Source organism: Saccopteryx leptura, chromosome 7, assembly GCF_036850995.1.
Source record: "Saccopteryx leptura isolate mSacLep1 chromosome 7, mSacLep1_pri_phased_curated, whole genome shotgun sequence".
Taxonomy (NCBI): domain Eukaryota; kingdom Metazoa; phylum Chordata; class Mammalia; order Chiroptera; family Emballonuridae; genus Saccopteryx; species Saccopteryx leptura.
The window spans coordinates 19,360,778-19,380,935 of NC_089509.1; positions in this window are offsets into that span (position 1 = coordinate 19,360,778).

Consider the following 20,158-nt stretch of genomic DNA (forward strand, 5'->3'; position numbering starts at 1 on the left):
ATATTTTATCTGCCCAGCAGACATAAATATACTGTACTGTATATTGTACCGTACTAACAGAAAAAATGACAGAAAAAAATGTGTGTAAGGCAGGGGGCCGTTGCCATGACCATGCAGGTTCCCATTGGATTCAGGCAGACTGCAAAGGAACTGTGGAGCCAGAAAATGATAGGCCATTCCATTTATTAGAGTCTCCTAATGGTGGAGGAGCAAACAGGCAGGGAAGAGTGCTTCCCTCTCACTCAGGGCTCCCAAAGCCCCGACTCCTTCCCTGGACTCTCCCTCTGGACTCCTAGGCCCCCACCAGCCTCAGCAGGGCTCCCCAAACCCCTCAGTTCTCTTTTTCTCTCTGCACTCTCCAGCAAAACAAGCTGAGGGTAAATACTCCTTTTCCAGCAAAAAATAGCAAACAACTGCCCCTCCCAAGCAGGAAGGCAATCTTCAATTTGCAATCTGCTGCCCTGAGGGCAAGCAGTAGCCTCCCATAGACTATACACACATGGCGCTGCCCCAGTATAAGTGAGCAAACCTATAAAACATTTGTTACAAACTTATTTGCCTAACAATGTGTGTAAAAAAAATTCTTACCTTTTTTTTTTTTTTGTATTTTTCTGAAGCTAGAAATGGGGAGAGACAGTCAGACAGACTCCCGCATGCGCCTGACCGGGATCCACCCGGCACGCCCACCAGGGAGCAACGCTCTGCCCACCAGGGGGCAATGCTCTGCCCCTCCAGGGCGTCGCTCTGTTGAGACCAGAGCCACTCTAGCACCTGGGGCAGAGGCCAAGGAGCCATCCCCAGCGCCCGGGCCATCTTTGCTCCAATGGAGCCTCGGCTGCGGGAGGGGAAGAGAGAGACAGAGAGGAAGGAGAGGGGGAAGGGTGGAGAAGCAGATGGGCGCTTCTCCTGTGTGCCCTGGCCAGGAATCAAACCCGGGACTTCTGCACGCCAGGCCGACGCTCTACCACTGAGCCAAACGGCCAGGGCCAGCCAAAATTCTTACCTTTATTCCTGTGGTTGGCTTGCACACTGGAAGGGGCATTGTAAGGTGGGAGAGAGTGACCTATTGGGAGGAGGAAGCTGGAGAGGCAGGAGAACCTGCAGAAGGTGCTGGAGACACTGGGTCAGGTGAATCAGAATTGCCTAAGGCACATGCAGGAGACGCTGGAGATGATTCTACCTGTACTAAGTGTTTATGGGAGTGAGCATTGTGAACTCGCAATGTTGTGTGTTGAGATGGTCGTACCCGAGGACTCCCTGTAATAGTGACAGTTACACAGTGAGTATACTTAAAACCACTGAATTTTACACTTGAAAATGGTCTGTTTTATAGCCTATAGATTACATCTCAACAAAGCTGCTATAATTTTTTTAAGGTAAAGGCATCAGGGCCAGAGGGAAAAGAAAGAAGATAAGAACAATACGTAGTATCATACATAATCTTTAACCAAATGAACAAGATATGTGTTTAAACAGAAAAAATAAGATGTGGTTAAACAAAACTAAAATTGGAAAACAAGTTTCATCTGATATAATGTCTGTTGATGGCTTTTTGGGATGCTGACTAAAGAGAATGCTGAGGCAGTATTTAGACTCAAAAAGAGCAGCCTCATGATCAATTAGTGATGCCTGCTCTGGGCACAGGAGGCAGAGGAGGAAGTACTGGTGGCAAGTATTTGCTGATCCTGCCTGCACAATCCCTGTCATCTCTCCCAGCTGTTATTCTTGGGACACACATGTTCCAGACTTGGGACACACATGTAACAGGGGAGGAGAATGTGGGCCACAGGGGTCTGGGTTAGAAGAGGAAGGGCACAGGTAAGGCAGAAGCTTGCTCACATCTAATCTGTGCTCCTTCCATGTCTGCCAGAGTCGCCTGCATTTCTTTCCCACACCAGCTTTGTTCTTCAATAGCCAACTCTCCTGAGAACCCACTGTCCCCTAATATATAACAGTTCTCATGGAGACTCCTAACCAGCTCAGTCACACCATCTCTTTTCTACCAGTCCCCCACCCCCTCATTTTCTCCACAAACAGATAATTCTCCTGTTGCAAAAGATTTAGACAAACTGCTCCTGGCACAGACCCTATCATTAAAATATGTGCTTTGTACAAATCTGTGCATTGTTAGCACTCTTCTCTTTTTCCAAGGGGGCTAGCAATTAACATAACCCCTCACTTTGCAAGGAGTGTGTCAAGAGACTAGCTCTGGGCTACAAAGAAAAATACATTTGTCACTGGAATGACAGCTACAGCAGCCAAAGCCACTTTTATCCAGTGGCCTTATCCCCTCTGGGAAAAAGAATGAATATTAGAGGTTCTATTTACAAATAGGCACCTTTTGCTGATTTCTCTCACTGCCCAGCAATTTTTCAACAGGACAGCTTTCTTGGAAACATGGTGCATGGCCAAAAGGTGATAAAATATGGCATCCCCAGAGATGCCTGGGGCTCTGTTTGTTTAACTGCATAATTGGGCATAGGCTCTGAAAGGTCATCTTCCTGCAGCCAAGGCACCTCAGGTGCTCGTCTCTCTCTACAGAGGCTCCCTGGTTGAATAATCAGATCTAAAAGCACTCCTCCCCTTCTTCACCGGCTTCCCAACAGGCCACCCTCTAAGTCAGGTTTCCAAACCTCCTACTGGCCTTTATGCAAGCCAATCTTCATGATGCTCATGAAGCTTTCTAGAAAGAGCCAAACCTGTGAGGCCCATTTCCCCATCTCTTTGCTATTTGAAGCTAACTAAAGGCACTCCGCTTTCCATCCCTGACTCACTGATGCACTTAGGCCCTAGAACTGCTAAAGATAAAAAACTGACTAGCTGTCAGTCTACAAGTAAGATTAATCAGTGATGGGTTTGGGCTAAGCAATGCAAGTGTCCCCAACAACAACCCACAGATTTTTTTTCCCAGTCCTGTCTGTGCTCCTTTTCATCATCTATGACATTTCTTTAGGATCAATGTCTCTACAAGATTGTCAACAGAGCCTCGTGGCAGGTGCTGTCACATGTCCTCTGTTAGAAAGCCCAGAGCGACTATTATCAGGGTGAAGGAACAACATTAAGAGTTTGCCAGCTGAGAGGTTTTGTTTAAGGACCAAATGCTCCCTCGCAGGCGGCCACAGCTGTGGCATGAAAGCCAGACACACACCTGGCTTCCCTGGCTCTTACATGCCCGCGCTGTGTGACCTCGGCAAACCACGTGGCTTCTCTAAGGAGCCCCTGTTCCCACGTCGGTGAAATGGGGAGGCCTCGTGTGTAGGCAGCCTATCTCAGTGTCCCGATGAGGAAAGAAAGGAGGCTGAATTTTTACAATGAGCAATTATTAACTAATTTCACTTCTAAAGGACACTTTGAATCCAGTAGTTCTTATTTCTATGGCTCTCCTGAAGGGCACCTGCCATATCAAGGCTCACAGCCGAGCAAAGCCCCCTGGAGTGGTCTCTGGAAGTGCCCAGGACATGCACTGGTGTGTCCCCAGACAAGGCTCGTCAGCCAGCATTGCCCCTCTGTCATTTGATGTGCGGCTCTACCAAGCCTGTGATGCTGGCGGGCCTGCCTCCAGGGACCACCTCCCAGTGGGCAGTCAGCTGACACTCCAGCAGGGACAGCAGAAGGTGTTAGTTAATCTCTTTTTCACTTAAAAATGTACATTAAAAATTATATTTTATGACAATGTTGGTAAAATATGAGTATAATCCAGGTTGGATTAAAAATGAAAACATTTCTTCACCTCCAATGGTTATTTTTTGAGGTGAATTTACCTAACATGAAATTAACCATTTTAGAGTATACACTTTAGCAACATTTAGGACACCCACAAAGTTGTATCGCCATCATCTCTTCCTGGTTCCAAATTACTGTCATCACTTTCAAAGGAGATTCCTTGTATCCATGAAACCACCAGTTCCAGTCCTCCTTTCACTAAGCCTGAAGTCTCCAAGTCTCACCCGCGGTGGCGAGCAGCAGCTCTTCAGGCCAAGGTGCCGTTGCATGGAGGAACCACATTGTGTTTATCCATCTATTGGTTGGTGGACTTTGGGTTGTTTTCAGTTTGGGGCTATTATAAATAATGCTGCTATGAACATTTCATATAAGTTTTGTCCAGAAATGTATTTCCATTTTTCTTGGGTGCATACATAGGAGTTGAATTGCTGAGTGATATGTGACTCTAAGGTTAATGTCTGGGGAATTGCCACTATTTTCCAAAGCAGCTGCACCATTTTACATTCCCACCAGCAGCATGTGAGTTCCAGTTTCTTGGTGTCCTCACCAACACATGCCTTTTCATTATAGCCATCAGAAGTGGGTGTGCAATGGCCCCCAGCTCACTGTAAGGATGAATATGCTGAAGACCAAAGAGCAGGTGGAGCCTGCACAGCCTCAGGGGTTGCAGAGTTAGGCCACAAGACTCTTTCACTAGATCTGACGCTTGTTCCCATCGGACCAAAGGTCCTCTCCGCAGTGGTGCTAAAATGGAGCTTACCAAGGGTGGACAAGAGCAGCGGTGGGCTCTGGCTGGAGGGCGGGTGCTCTTCCTGCCCAGCCAGCAGTCTGGCTGGGGTTTGGCCAGGCCTTTCCACAGCTAACTTCACTTTCTGAACTTCCTTTTGATGGGAGAGAGCTTTAGCAAGGACAGATCTGCTTCATCTACCCATTTATTGAGAACCTATTAGATGTTAGTCGTAGTTTCACACATTGGAGGCACAAAGATGAAAAAGATACAGCTGGAATCCAACATATTCACATAGTCTCTCTGTTATTCAGCTCAGTCTTCACAACCGAGGCAGATGCAGGGAGGGAGGGTGAGGGCACCAAGCCAGGCTGGGAGAGGAGCAAGAGCTGAGTCGTAAAGGACTCAGATGTGGGAAGCTGGCCAGGCCTGCTCTGTACACAGAGGTAGGCGAAGTGTCCAAGGACTTGTCTGGATGGGTGAGAACAGCTAGAGAGTCCAGTAGAACACCCAACAGGCCAGGGCTGAGCCCTGTGGGGGCAGTTTTCACAGAGCTCTGCCCAGCTGAGAAACCACGCTTGAGGGCGCGCCAATCAGCACTGTGGGCAACTCAGCACATATAATCCAAGCTGAGACTTTTTGCACAAGTGGTTAGAGGAGTGAGAAAGACAACCATCAACTAGCTGAGTGCATCAAATTTGTCTCCACTAAGCAAGATCTGCCCTTGAGTTGCGCACACTATGGAAAGTCCTGGGGCATCAGGCCAGCTTTGCTGGTCACAGCTCCCCACAGGCGGTGATGTAGCTTTCACTTAATGAAGGAAATAGCATGTCCGCAAACAACCATATACATAAAGAAAAACATACACTGACTCATCTTTTCCGTCTTGGTTTGTGTAAAGTACCTCCTTTTTTACAGTCACCTTTGGTTTTGTGGTTTTTGCCCAGGCAGGCCTCAGCCAGACTATGAGACAGGTGAGGTCCCCCTCACTCCCAGCGGAAGCTGCTGTCACCCTCCCGGCTGATGACCTGGATTGGACAGGGGTACGTTAGTCGTGCTGTGCCTCAGGCGCTGTTTACTATAGAGTCCAGTGTGTTCTCCATTGCACAACTAGGCTTGTACCTCCTTTGCTCTTCTAAGTTTGTCTACAGTGCTGTGGGCTGGTAGACATATTGGTCGTGTTAGTTTTGAGGGTCTACTGTTTTTTCAAATGTTTTAATTTAATTTTTATTTTTTTGAAGCCCAGAGAGCTGGTGACCAGTGGTAATGGCATATAAATATGAATGTAGTTAAGAAGCCAGTTTCAGCTGATCATCATAATTTGTCAGGCTCAAGACTATACCTCGCAGCACGGAGGACAGCAACTTGATTGGGTATTAAGAGGGCGGGAGAGGAGAGACCTGTGTGAAGCTTTTTTTCTTTTTAATTACTTAGATCAATGAAGAAATGATATTTTTCTTAAGACACTTTTAGTTACATTTTACCATATCACAGAACGTTACCATTTTTAGAAACTGGGGTTGCTGGGTGGGTGTCAAGACCTCCATCCTTTGCATCACTGCTATAGAAGGAGATTCGCTTTCTTTCCTTTGCAGAATGAATATGACTTTCCTCTGGTTTGGAATAAGGTCTGATCTCCAGTGCATTAGAGATAAGCACACCAGTATGAACCTGGTCTCCCTGGTTTTTGGTTTTTTCCCCCAGAGAAGGAACATGTGGAAGAGTCTCACGGAGGCACTAGCATCTTGTTTCTCTTTCTCACCAGTGCTGGGCCATGGACAACAGGAAGTGGATGGCTGGAGGGAGGGCTAAGAGGAGCCTGTAGGCATGAAGCCCAGTAAAGAGGAGAATGTGCAGGGCTGTGTCTAGGGGGCCTGAAGTGGGAGCAGAGGTGAGGATGGGTCCTGGGGTGAGCATGTGGAGTTGGGGTCAGGGGGGCTCCTGGGGTGAGCACTAGAACAAGCGTGAGTAGTGGTATAGAAGTGAGGGAGAGAGTGAGGAAGAGTTGGGCTTTGGTGTTTAACCTGCCCTCTATACCTCTCAGCATTCATTCCTTCTCATAACAATTTTTAAATAAGCACCTACTATATGCTAGAAACTGTGTAAAGTACTGTATGTAAGAGATGCTTGAGCTAAGGAGCCTGTCTGTTCAGAGCCTGCAGTAGGTCCGGCTTCTGATGTCCTAGCGATGCAACATCTGGTTTGGGGAGAGGGTGTCAGCACACAAGTCTTACCTGTTGTTTTCAGGCAGTGTGGGATGGTTTATGGCTGCTTATGTTTGTAAGAGCCCTGTATTTTCTCACACCTCTCTCTTTTCCTGGAATTTAGCTTGCTCCACAGTAACCTTCTGGCTTTTCCAAGTTCAGCAGAAACATCACTTTACTGTGAAAATTTCCTGACACTAGACATAGGTCACAATTGCATAATTCCAATTGTATGTCCCCATGTGTAGATGGTGAGGTCCTCAAAGTCTGAGGTCACGCCTGACTCCTTTAGTGTTCCTGCTGTCCAACACAGAGAAGATTCTCAATAGTTGTTCTTGAATGAATGAATGAATGAATGAATGAATGAATAAACCTGTGATTATGCTTTCCTAAGCAGCAATTGTTGAGATCATTTTCTCCCTGGCCGGCAAGGTCCCTGATTCACCACCTAGCCATCCAGTTTAGCTGGAGACACCATGGAGAGATCCTGAAACCCTCTGATTATACAAATGTTTGTTCTATATTTTCTAGTGCTGCTGCTACCATGAACTTAAGACGGGCACCCTAAACTGTAACCGACTGTCAGATACCATAAAATCCCTGGAAAATATTTGGTAATGTGCACTGAGCCAAAGTGATCGAAGCTATATTTAAGGTGTATTTATACAGGGGGTCCTCAGGTTTCAACAGTCTCAACATACGATGTTTGGAGTTTACAACACTCCCATAAAAACTTAAAAATATTGAGGCCCTGGCTGGTTGGCTCAGCGGTAGAGCGTCGGCCTGGCGTGCGGGGGACCCGGGTTCGATTCCCGGCCAGGGCACATAGGAGAAGCGCCCATTTGCTTCTCCACTCCCCCTCCTTCCTCTCTGTCTCTCTCTTCCCCTCCCGCAGCCGAGGCTCCATTGGAGCAAAGATGGCCCGGGCGCTGGGGATGGCTCCTTGGCCTCTGCCCCAGGCGCTAGAGTGGCTCTGGTCACGGCAGAGCGACGCCCCGGAGGGGCAGAGCATCACCCCCTGGTGGGCAGAGCGTCGCCCCTGGTGGGTGTGCCGGGTGGATCCCAGTCAGGCGCATGCGGGAGTCTGTCTGACTGTCTCTCCCCGTTTCCAGCTTCAGAAAAATACACACACACAAAAAAATTAAACTTAAAAATATTGAGACTTGAGTGTTTCGGCGTACGCCATTAGCGTCGTACTTACGGACTACCTAGGTGAACTAGTTCAGTTGCACACGGTGGAAGCATGTGCAGTAACACGATATATGAGTGAGGGAGTTGGAGTCCCCCAGTATGCTTACCTACACCACTTTGGATTGTTAGAAGCGCAAGTATTCTGTTTGTGTTAGGCTAGGGTGTGTTTCAACTTACACCAAAATTCTGGTTACATCACTGTTGTAGGACTAGAACTGTGTTGTAACCCCAGGACCCCCGGTGTGTGTGTGTGTGTGTGTGTGTGTGTGTGTGTGTGTGTGTGTGTGTATTTAAAATCGGAAGCCAAAAAGAAAAAAAGCACCAGTTACCACTAACGTAGTAGATTAAAGCAACACAGATTTATCGTCTGGCAGTTTTGGAGGTCAGAAGTCCAGTGCAGGTCTACAGGGGCTAAAATCTAGGTGTCAGCCTGGATGTGTCCCTTCTGGAGGCTCCAGGGAGAAGCTGCGTCCTTGCCTTGTCCATCTGCTTGAGGCCACCCACAGAGTCACAGCTTCTCCCTTTCCTGTCGCTTTGTCCAGCAACAGTGGACCGAGGCCTTCTCATGATACCATCTTCCTGGTTTCCCTCTTCCGCATTCCTCCTCTACTTGCAAAGACCCCTGTGACTACACCGGGCCCACCTCAAATACAGGATCACTTCCCCATGTCAAGGTCAGCTGCTTAGCAACCTCAATTCTATCTGCGACCTAGTTCCTTTTCACTGTGTAACCTACCATCTTCACAGATTTCCTGGAGTAGGATGGGAACATCTTTTCTGGGTGTGTGTGTGGGGGGGTATTATTCTGCCTACCACAGCCTGTAATCCATTTCAAACCCCAAATATAGAATCTTTTTGGTTACTTACCTGTTTCAGTCTAGGTGGCTAGAACAAAATACCACAGACTAAGTGACAACAGATATTTATTTCTCACAGTTCTAGAGGCTAGATGAAGATCAAGTCCTGGCTGATCTGGTGTCTGGTGTGGGCTTATCTCCTGGTTCATAGGTGGCTGTCTTTTGCTCTGTCCTTGTGTGGGGGAGCTGTGTGGGGTTTCTTTTATAAGAGCACTAATCTCATTCATAAGGCCTCTGCCTTCAAGACCTAATCACTTTCCAAAGACCCGTCCTCCTGATACCATCACAGTGGGGGTTAGGTTTCAACATGGGATTTTGGGGGACACAAACATTCAGTCCCCAGCATTGCACATAGCTCTCTTTCATTCCTTTGAAATGCTAGAGTTCACTGTGTAAGGACTTGCCATTCAAACCAAAGACCAAAGTTTGGTCTAGAAACTTCTCTAAGTGTCTGTGCACCGTCCTGACTTAGAGGCTGCAGGTGCATGCCTTTCCCTGGGCATCTGTGTTTACCCAGGTGAGCTGGCTGCAGGGAGGAGCCCCACCGAGGGCACAAGTCATGCCTGCACTTCAGAGGGATAAAAGGACTTCATTTTCACTCCCTCACTCCCCTGCTCCTCATTGATTTTATAGTGGAATATGTGCTCAGTACTAGAAGAAAATGGTAATTGACAAAGATAGTGATTTAGGTTTCTCCCTTGACTTCTTCTTGGTTTAGTAAATCCACATAACCCTTTAGAGTAAAAATAACTTGAATGCTTGCCCAGAATGGCGAACGTGCTGTTTCCAGAAAGAGTAGGCAAGCATGGTGGTGTAGCTGAGTTTTAGCCCCATTTCTGTCGTGAGTTTGCCATCTAACTTCAGGGAGATGGTTAACATTCTATGCCTTCACCACAGAAGTGCTGACCCTGGGAAGGTGGCCGGATGCATTTGGGTATTCTTCAGCTTTCTAGACCAGACAGTATGTCAAGCTGTAAAACAATTTTTTTCTTATACTTCAAAAAGTACAGAAGATTAGAGGACATAATGTAACAGACCCTTATGTGTCCATCACAAGTTTGAACAATGGTTATTATATTTTAAATTATTTATTTTTAGAGAAAGAAATTAGGGGGAGAGAGAGATAGAAACATCAATTTATTGTCCCACTTACTTATGCATTCATTGATTGATTCCCAAATGTACCCTGACTGGGTATTTTGAACCTGCAACCTTGGCATGTCAGAAAGAGGCTCCAGCCACTGAGGTACCTGGCCAGGGCTAAACAGTGGTTATATTTTTGCTACATGTTTTTTAGTGCTTTTAAAAGAGGGAAAGATATGTTAATCCCTGCACAGCTATTGGCTCACCGAATTTTTTTCTCCTTTACCCTCCTTCCCCAACAGTTACCATTCATTTGAACTTGACATATGTTATTCTCACAAATGGCTTTATACCTTGAGTATAATGTATGTATCTATAGTGATTGCACTATGATTGTTTGTGTTTTTATATCAACTGTATATTTCTTTTTTGTTTTTTTCCTTTTGTGATGAGAAATTCTTCCCTGTTCTAGATTCATAAAAGATATTTTCTTATGTTTATTGTAAAGGTTTTACAGTTTTGCTTTTCACATTTGTCTTTAATTCACTTAAAATTGGTTTTTGTAATGGTATAATGGAGGAACCACATTCTATTAATTTCATCATTCCTTCAGCAATTCATCCTTTCCCTATTGATTTATAATGTCACCTGCATGTGACATCCTATTGTGCTCTGTATTCAGTTCCATTGATTGAGGTGTCTATTCCTGTTTGTTACCACATTGTTTTAATTACTACAACCTAGTAAGTTTTGAATTATTAGTTTTTTCTAAAGCACAGTACGTGTACCACGAAATTCACTCTATCAAAGTGTAAAACTTAGTATATTCGTAAGGCGGCACTACCATCATCACTATCTAATTCCAGAACACTTCTATCACCCTCCCAAGAAACACTAGGACCATTAGCAGTCTCTCCCTGCTTCCCTCCCCGCTTCATTCTCTACAGGTCCAGGCACCCACTAATCTGCTTTCCAGCTCTATAGATGTGCCTATTCTGGACATTTCCTATGAAAGGAATCATATAATATATGGTCTTCTGAGTTTGGCTTCTTTTACTTAACACTCTTCAAGTTTCATCTATGTGGTGGCATGTATCAATATTCCATTCTTTGGCTGAGTAATATTCCACTGTGTGATAGGTTCCAGGACCCCCATGGATACCAAAATTTATGGGTGCTCAAGTTCCTTATATAAAATGATGTATTTGCATCTAGCCTATGCACCTCCTTTTGTACACCTTAAATCATTTCTAGATTACTTATAATACCTAATACAATGTAAATGCTATGTAAATAGTAGTTATATTATGTTGTTTAGGGAATAATGACAACAAAAATCTGTACATGTTCAATACAGACACATTAAAGGCCTAACTACACAGGTCATATCAGCAACAATGTGACATTTTTTCTCAGATATTTTTTTTTCCTTTTTTGTATTTTTCTGAAGCTGGAAACGGGGAGGCAATCAGACTGACTCCCGCATGCACCCAACCAGGATCCACCTGGCACGCCCACCAGGGGGCGATGCTCTGCTCATCCGGGGCGTTGCTCTGTGGCGACCAGAGCCAGTCCAGAGCCTGAGGCAGAGGCCATGGAGCCATCCCCAGCGCCCGGGCCATCTTTGCTCCAATGGAGCCTTGGCTGTGGGAGGGGAAGAGAGAGACAGAGAGGAAGGAGAGGGGGAGGGGTGGAGAAGCAGATGGGCGCTTCTCCTGTGTGCCCTGGCTGGGAATTGAACCCGGGACTTCCACACGCCAGGCTGACGCTCTACCACTGAGCCAAACGGCCAGGGCCTCTCAGATATTTTTGATCTATCCTTGGTTGCATCTGTGGATGAGGAACCTGCAAATAGGGATTTGCAGAGGACTGATTGTATCATATTTTGTTTATCCATCCACCGCTTAATAAACATTTGCTTTTACTTTTTGGGTATTATGAATAATACCACTATGAACATTCCTGTACAAGTTTTTGTATGGACATATGTTTTCATTTCTCTAGGAGTGGTATTGCTGGGTTTAATGGCAATTCTGTTTAGCATTCTGAGGGACTACCAAAGCTATTTTCCAAAGTGGCTGCTCATTGTTCCCACCAGTAATGTAAGAAGGTTCCAGTTTCTCTACATCCTTACCAACACCTTGTTGTCTGTGATTTGATTATAGTCATCTTAGTGGTTATAAAGTTGTATCTCATTGTGGTTTTGATTGGTATTCTTTCACAAAAAGTGACGTTGAGCATCTTTTCATATCCTTATTGGCCTTATGCATGTCTTCTTTTGAGAAATGCCTATTTAAATTCTTTATCTCATCATGTGTTTCAACATCTAGTAGAAGATTCTTTCCTTTTACTTCTTCAAAATTGCCCTACTATTCCTGGTTCTTCACTCTTTCATATGAATTTCATGATGAGCTTGTCCCCCACAACAATTCATTGAGATTAATAATGGAATTTGAATTTATAGATTAATTTGGAAAAATTGATTTCTGCAAATATCTATAAACATGGCAAACATCACTAGTTACTCCAGTTTCCAGACCAGTTCTGAAATGTTCAGGTTAAAATTATTAGAGAGAGAAAGAAAGACACTAAAAGTTTAAACCACTATTATTATTTTGGATCTCTATTTTACTCAGTCAAATCCATATACCAAATAATAAAATGGTATATCTCTCCACTTACTTAGTTTTTAAAAATATATTCTTAAATATTTAAAACATAGGTTTGTTCATAAATGGTTTTTTGTTTTTTTTTTGTGACAGAGAGAGGGACAGACAGTAAGGGAGAGAGATGAGAAGCATTAAGTCTTTGTTGCGGCACCTTAGTTGTTCATTGATTACTGTCTCGTATTTGCCTTGATTGGGGGTACAGCAGACTGAGTGATCCCTTGCTCAAGCCAGCGACCTTGGGTTCAAGCTGATGAGCCTTGCTCAAAACAGATGAGCCCGCGTTTAAGCTGGCAACCTCGGGGTTCAAACCTGGGTCCTCTGCGTCCCAGTCTGATGCTCTATCCACTGTGCCACTGCCTGGTCAGGCTGTTTATAAATGTTTTTATACCACTTGTTAAATATATTTCTATGTTCTTTAGTTTTTGTTGCTCTTGTTACATTCATCCTTTTTGGAATTACATTTTTTGTATGTTTGTTGATAGTGGGTAAGAACATTATTGATTTTGTGTACTGTTTGTGTACCAGAAATTTTACTGAATGCTCTTACTAGTTCTATCAGTTTATCTATAAACATTTTTTACTTTTCTATGTTGTTTAACATTATTTTGAAATTAAGACTTTTTTCTTTCTTTCTAATTCTTACATTTTAATATTTCTTTTTCTTGTCTTTCTGTACTGATGAACATTGATAGTATAAGTTTGTACAGAAGAAATAATAACTGACATCCTTATTTTTCCCATATTTTCAAATATAAACTCCAATTTTCACTATTAATTATTGTATGTTTGTTATTTGTTTTTGGACATAGTTTTAGCAAGTTAAAAGAAATTCCTTTTATTATTTCTACTATGAATTTTTCCTCAAAAATGGAAATGTAATGCTATCATATTCCTTTTTACTTGCTTCTGTGACTTTTCTTATTCTTATTTAATTTATTATTGTGTAAATTACATCAAAAGATTTGTAACTTTGACCCTTCTTAGGCTGAAATCTACAGTTAAGGTTTTTTGAATATTGCTAAACTCTTTCTTCAGGTACCTTTTCTGGGGCACAAATGGCAGAGCTGTGGTGAGACTTCCTTGATCTACGTTCCTGGCGAGTTCCCTTTGCCTTCTGCCTACGGGAGACTCTGCTATGAGATTTTTCTTCACATATTCCAAAAACAAAGGACTCCCTGCTCAAGAGGAAAAGCAAGCAGAATTCCTAAACGAAGGGCTTCAGAGACTTTTCTTCTTCATTCTCTCCCAGTTCAAATAATAAGCAGATACCTTGTGGGGAAATATACAGAGGCTGTAGTAGGCATTCCTTGCTTAAGAAAAATAATTATATTGATCAAAAATCTCCATTTCTGTAAAAAAGAAGCAGTTATTACACAGCAGATGCCAAAAGGCCCAGAGGCTTTCTCCTAATAGACAGGAATAATGATGTAGTCATTAGAGTTACGGTTTCAGTGTCTCCTAAGTGCTGAGCATGGACTTGGTGTTAGGAACCCAGAGCTGGAAGAAGGTGGCTTTTGTCCTTGCAGAGTTCACAGACTACTAGGGGTGGACAATCACTAGGGAATTAAAAAAAGTGATGTAATCATTTTTTTAAGAAATTGATGAATTAGTCTTCATCAAAATTTAAAACTTTTGCTCTTCAAAAGACACTGATACAAAAATGAAAAAGAACACCACAGATTGGCTATTAAGCTGAAACTCATACGCTGCTGGGGGAATGCAAAATGGTATAACCACTTTGGAAAACACTGTCAGTTTCTTAAATATACGTACTCCTAACATATATCTGCCATTTCACTGCTAGGTATTTATTTACCCAAGAGAAAAGAAAATATATTTCTATGTAGAGAGTTGTATATAAGTGTTCATAGATGCTTTATTATTTTTTTTTTAAGTGAGAGGAAGGGAGATAGTGAGACAGATTCCCACATGTGCCCCAACCGTGATCCAGCCAGCAACTCCTGTCTGGGGCCAATGCTCAAATCAATCTGGCTACCTTCAATGCCTGGGGCCAATGTTCAAAGCAATTGAATCACTGGCTGGAGAGGGGAAGAGAGAGAAAGGGGGAAGAGGGAGGCAAAGAGAAGCAAATGGTCGTTTCTTATGTTTTCCCTGACTGGGGATTGAACCCAGGATGTCTGCACACCAGCATGATGCTTTACCCACTGAGCAAACTGACCAGGGCGAGATGCTTTATTTTTAATAGCCTCAAACTGGAAACAAACCCAAATATCCATCAGTAGGTGAATAGATAAATCAAATTCTATTCAGCAATAAAAAGGGTTGAACTATTTATTGATACACACGAGAATAAATCCCTAAATGTTTGTGCTGAGTCTGAAAGAAGACAGGCAAAACACCCAACAGCAACAACAAAGAAACCTGCTACGTGAGTCCATTAAACAAAACTCTAGAAAATGCAAACTAACTTACAGTGATAGAAAACAGGTCAGATTCTGCATTGGGATAAAGTTGGGGCAGTGAGGGAGAGAAGTGACAAAAGGTCATAGAGAAACTTTTAGGGGTGATAAGTTTGTTTATTATCTTGATTGAGGTGTATACTGATTTTAAAACTTACCTAATTGTTCACTTTAAATACATGCAGTTTACTGTAGGTGCAGTTTACATGAGGTTCTTTAAAAATAGAGTGGTAGGTGCCTCGGGCAGGGTGAGCTCAGGATGCTATCAATAGACAGCGCATGGGAGAATCCCTTAGCTGGCACTATCTGTAGGTCAGGGGAGTGGGAATGCCTGATCTGCGTTTGGAGTTTGAGTCTATGTTATTCAGTGAAAGGGGGTGAAGAAGGGCAAGAGTGGTGGGGAGCTCTCCACTTTGAGGCTCTACCAGATGCAAAGGTTCCAAAGCACATCATCGCATGGTCTGCTCAGAGACTTACAAGAAGCTTGGCATGACTGAAACATGGGGTGCTCATGAAGAGAAGAGGACAGTGAGAGTGGGGAGGTGAGTAATGGTTCCCTCATATTCCTTTCCAGCTCTAAGATTATGAAGTTTGAATTACAATAAGCCACTTGTATAACCAGCTTGTCCAGGCACTCCCATTCCTGAATGCTAAATGGGGTCATATCTCCATCTATGTGCAAGTTAAAATGGTATCCCTCCCTAACCCCTACCTACCCAAAGTATCCTTCAGTTATTCAGGGGAGTCCCCAAATTGCTCACAAAACAGTCTGCTCCTGGAGTCCTTGACCAGATGCACATGCAGTTCTGTGGTGAAGGGGGCTGTATCTTCTGCAGATCACTGGGCATCGAGGTGGGAGGTAGGGGGAGACAGAGGCATGTTCCATTTTGTCATTGTAGGTTTCAGTTTGTCCTTGCTCTTGTCCCTATCCAGTTTTCCTTCTTGACTGACAGTCTAGGTCAGTGGATCTCAAAGTGTGCGCCAGGGCGCACTGGTGCACCTTAGAAGATTTCCAGGTGCACCCTATGGTATTCCAGAGAAATATGTGCCTGTTGGGGACCAAAAAACCAACAGGGTTTTGGCCCTGGCTGGTTGGCTCAGTGGTAGAGCATCGGCCTGGTGTGCAGGAGTCCTGGGTTCTATTCCTGGCCAGGGCACAAATCTGCTTCTCCTCCCCTCCCCCTCTCCTTCCTCTCTGTCTCTCTTTCCCCCTCCTGCAGCCGGGGCTCCATTGGAGCAAAGTTGGCCCGGGCGCTGAGGATGGCTCTGCGGCCTCTGCCTCAGGCGCTAGAGTGGCTCTGGTTGCAACAGAGTGACGCCCCAGATGGGCAGAGCATCGCCCCCTGGTGGGCGTGCTGGGTGGATCCCGGTCGGGCGCATGCGAGAGTCTGTCTGTCTGACTGTCTCCCTGTTTCCAACTTTGGGAGAAAAAAAACAAAAACAAAAACAAAAACAAAAAACCAAAACCCAACAGGGTTTTTAGAGTTTCTATTTTTGAGGGATAGAGGTGTGAGGAATTGGCTGTAAACTGACAGTCTGCCCACCCCCCCACCTCACTTGCCTGATTATGTTGCAAAAGGCTGTTAAGCTGTGGTGCTGGATTGTTTACACTACCCCCCATGTTCCCCGGAAAGATTGGAGGTAAATTTCTTCTATCCTTTGTTTGGTGTAAAGTTAAGATGATATGTATGGTGGGGATTTTGGATTGATAATTAAACATAAGAAATTGTCTTTGAAGGCTTTTGGATTTCTATAAAAGAAGAATATGTGGCAATATCTAAAAAAGCCTTGAGCATTTTACTACAATTTTCAACATCCTATTTATGTAAATTAGGATGTTCTACTCTGAACACAATTAAGAGTAAAAAGAGAGGAATTCTTCAATGTATTGATGAGGAAATGAGAGTTTGCCTTTCAAATATATGTCCAAACATTGAAGAAATTGCTAGGACACATCAGACTCATGTTTCTGATAAACACAAGAATGAAAAAACTTAACACATTCATGGCAGGACCTGCCAAATTTACTAAATCTTACTAAGAATGCATCTATATACATAAAAAGATAACTTTTTTGTCATTTTTTAACCCCCCCTTTTTTTTTACAAATTCTAAAAAGCATAACTCTAAAAATGTAACATAAAAATGTTTTTTAATGTCAGAACAAATTTAATTTTGTCGTATTTATTTTGTTTACCATAAAAGCGCACTTGGACTTTATATTTTTTCTTTAATATTTGACTTAATTATTATAACATATTTCTCAGATATTTGTATATAGTGCGCCTACAATTATTTGTAGGATTTTGAATGTGCCCCAACGCCAAAAAGTTTGCGAACCATTGGTCTAGGTGATCTATAGCAAGTTCATATTTAATACCAGATATAGAGGCAACATCCTGTATAGCATATTCCACCCCCCCCCCCCCAGCTGTGTGAGGTCCAACCCTTATAATAAATGCTTATTCCATCACCCACGGTAGTTCTGGCTCTCTGACTGAACTTGACTACAACTGGTCTCACATCCAAGATTGAGCTACCTGGGCCCAGGAGCAGCTCTGCTCGGCCAAAACCTTTGTGAAAAAAGGCCTCGGGTGAAAGCAAACTGTCCAATGTCTGACCATACCTTTTTGGAGACTCAAATTGCAGGGCTGATTTGGGGAGAGGTGCCCACACACAAACCTTGCATTTTCCTCTCTTCTCCCAGCCTTACCCCAACCAAATGCCTTCCTCCTTCCCAGTTCATAAAAACAAAGCTCCCTGCACTTCCACGGGTGTGAACAGATGTTTCTGTGCGGGTGTGAGTGCTGGGGAGGCTGCTTTGCTCACCCCACCAGCTGCCTCAGGGCCTGCTCAGACAGCCCCCAGTGCTTGGAAATGTGAGGAACTCCTCCCTGCGCCTTTGATTTTTCCTTTCAAAGAGCCCCAGCAACTTGACCCTGTTCTCACATGTCTTTGCACTCATTTCCTTTCGGTGGGGTTCTGCCAGAATTCTGGGATGCATTACCAGGCCTCCATGAAGATCCAGCACACAGGAGCAGTCTTGGCATGGCTTTTGAATGCCATGCAACACTGTGTCTTGAGCCTACAGAGCCCACAGAAAATGAGACAGTTCTGAGGATAGAAGATGATCCAGTAGAACTGGATTATGAGAGACCCCGAGCTTGAATCATCTTGCCCGAGTACCCCAGATTCTGAGAAAGCTTCTTTCTGCCCTTCCTCTGTAAAGAATGTCCTATATGCTTGCAATACTTCCTTCCAGCTGGTTCCACCAGTCATTGTGAAAATGACGAGAGAGCCTGCTCCGAGGCCTGAGCAGCTGTGCTCCCAGGTGCTGCCATTTCTGAGTCCGCCTGCTCATCGGCACTCCCTCCGCTGGGTTACTCTTCCTCCGTGTATGTTAGCGACCCACGCAGCCTTCGAGCCTCTGCCCCCAGATTTTAACTCAGTGGGCCGAACTGTGACATGGAATCTATACTTTAAAATCAAACAAACCATAGGACAAACAACCCTGCAGTTTATTCCAATGATAAGCCAAGTTTTGAAACAACTGATCGAGTGAGGGAAGGGGTCCTCCGAAGTCTCGGGATTCTGTCTCCAAAGCCAAGGGAAAGGGAAGCAATTATCCATACAACTCCAGCAGAAAAACACATTTTCATTAGCACTACGGAATTCACTAGTGACTGTTTTGGGGACATTTGGGTGGAAAGCATACTGGCGAAGCAAAAATCTCACCTATTTCAATTCAGACCAAGCCTCTGGGAAAAATGACAGTGGTGGGAGGTTGAGAAACGAGGGGAGAACTGCGTTTGCTGAACCTTTTTTTATCCCATTGTGGCCACCATACATTCCGGACGTCCAGGCTTCTCTTCCTTTCACACAGGCTTGTCACTACTTTCAGCTCCCAAACCATGAACTTCCAATTTTGACCTGTAAAAGTAAGTGATGGCTGTAACTTATAACGTACCATGCTCTGGCTAGCCAGGAGACAACAGATTTTGAGATAGTTTTCCACTTACTTGGGATTTTAAAATTTTAATGTGTCTTTAAATGTCTATGCACTTTAGGGCACTGGCTGTTGCTTTGTAAGTACATATCCCAGATGTTTTGGGGGATCCTCAGATTTATTATTCTCCCTTTTTGTCCCTGTTGTCTCCATGATACCCCTGGACAGTCAGTGACCCTTTGTTTCCTAATTTGAGTGTGGGAAATTGCGGCTCTATCTTCAGAGACTGAGTAAAATGCATGCAACCATATTTTGGGTCTCTGTTCCAGGGCCTGTGTTGCTGATTGAAGCATTTATTCAATTCCAGATTTTCTGGGAGGAAAAATCGTAGCCTGTTTTGGTTATATCAAATGTATTAGTCCATTGCTTCAAAAAGGGAGGGGAGAGGGGCAGTATATGGGGCTTGCATTATGTTTCTTGTGAACATCAACTCAGTGCTGCCATCTTGTGGCTGGGCAGACTCTAAAGACTACCAGAGACTCAGCAACCTTCAGAAAAGAAACCAGGTTTTTGGAATGCATGTTCCCTACCTGCTAAGCAGAAACAGTTGCTCTTCTATTTCTTGAATGAATCAAGTAACTGTTTGAGTATTCATGTAGAGCCCACCAGTTTCTTAAAGGAGAAAGGAATTCATTCTTGGTTCGGTTTTAGTCATTTTTGGATCAGCAATATTTTGAACCAAGGTGTGGAAAGTTTGGAGAGAAGGCCTTACAAAGAAGTATGGTACCAAAGGCCAGAAAAAGAGGCAGAAACTGGAGACAGGCGAACCTTAGGTTGGCAGGAGAGGTTCTCAAAGTGCGGCCCCCGCACAAACAGCATTGAGGGCTTGTTAACGTTCACATTCTTGGGCCCCAGCCCAGAGCTACTGAATCAGAAACTCTGGTGGGGCCCAGAAATCTGTGTTTTCAGATGATTCTGATACAGGCTCAATCTAGAAAACCATGGTTCTGGGGAATAGAAACCATCCCTGCGCAAATGTGAAGTAGCCAACATCCAGAATCCATTTGGTTCACTATTGAACGCATTCCTTTTCAGTTTCCTCTCCCTGCGTTATTTACTCAGTAAAAAGCAAGTGTTTATTGAGTGACTGCTATGAGCAAGCCACTATTTCAGGTGTAGCAGATATAAGAGTTGGTCTGAGCAAGGGCTTGGGAATTTGCGTTTCTTTTTTTTTTTTTTTTTTGTACTTTTCTGAAGTTGGAAACGGGGAGGCAGTCAGACAGACTCCCGCATGCGCCCGACCGGGATCCACCCAGCAGGCCCACCATGGAGCGATGC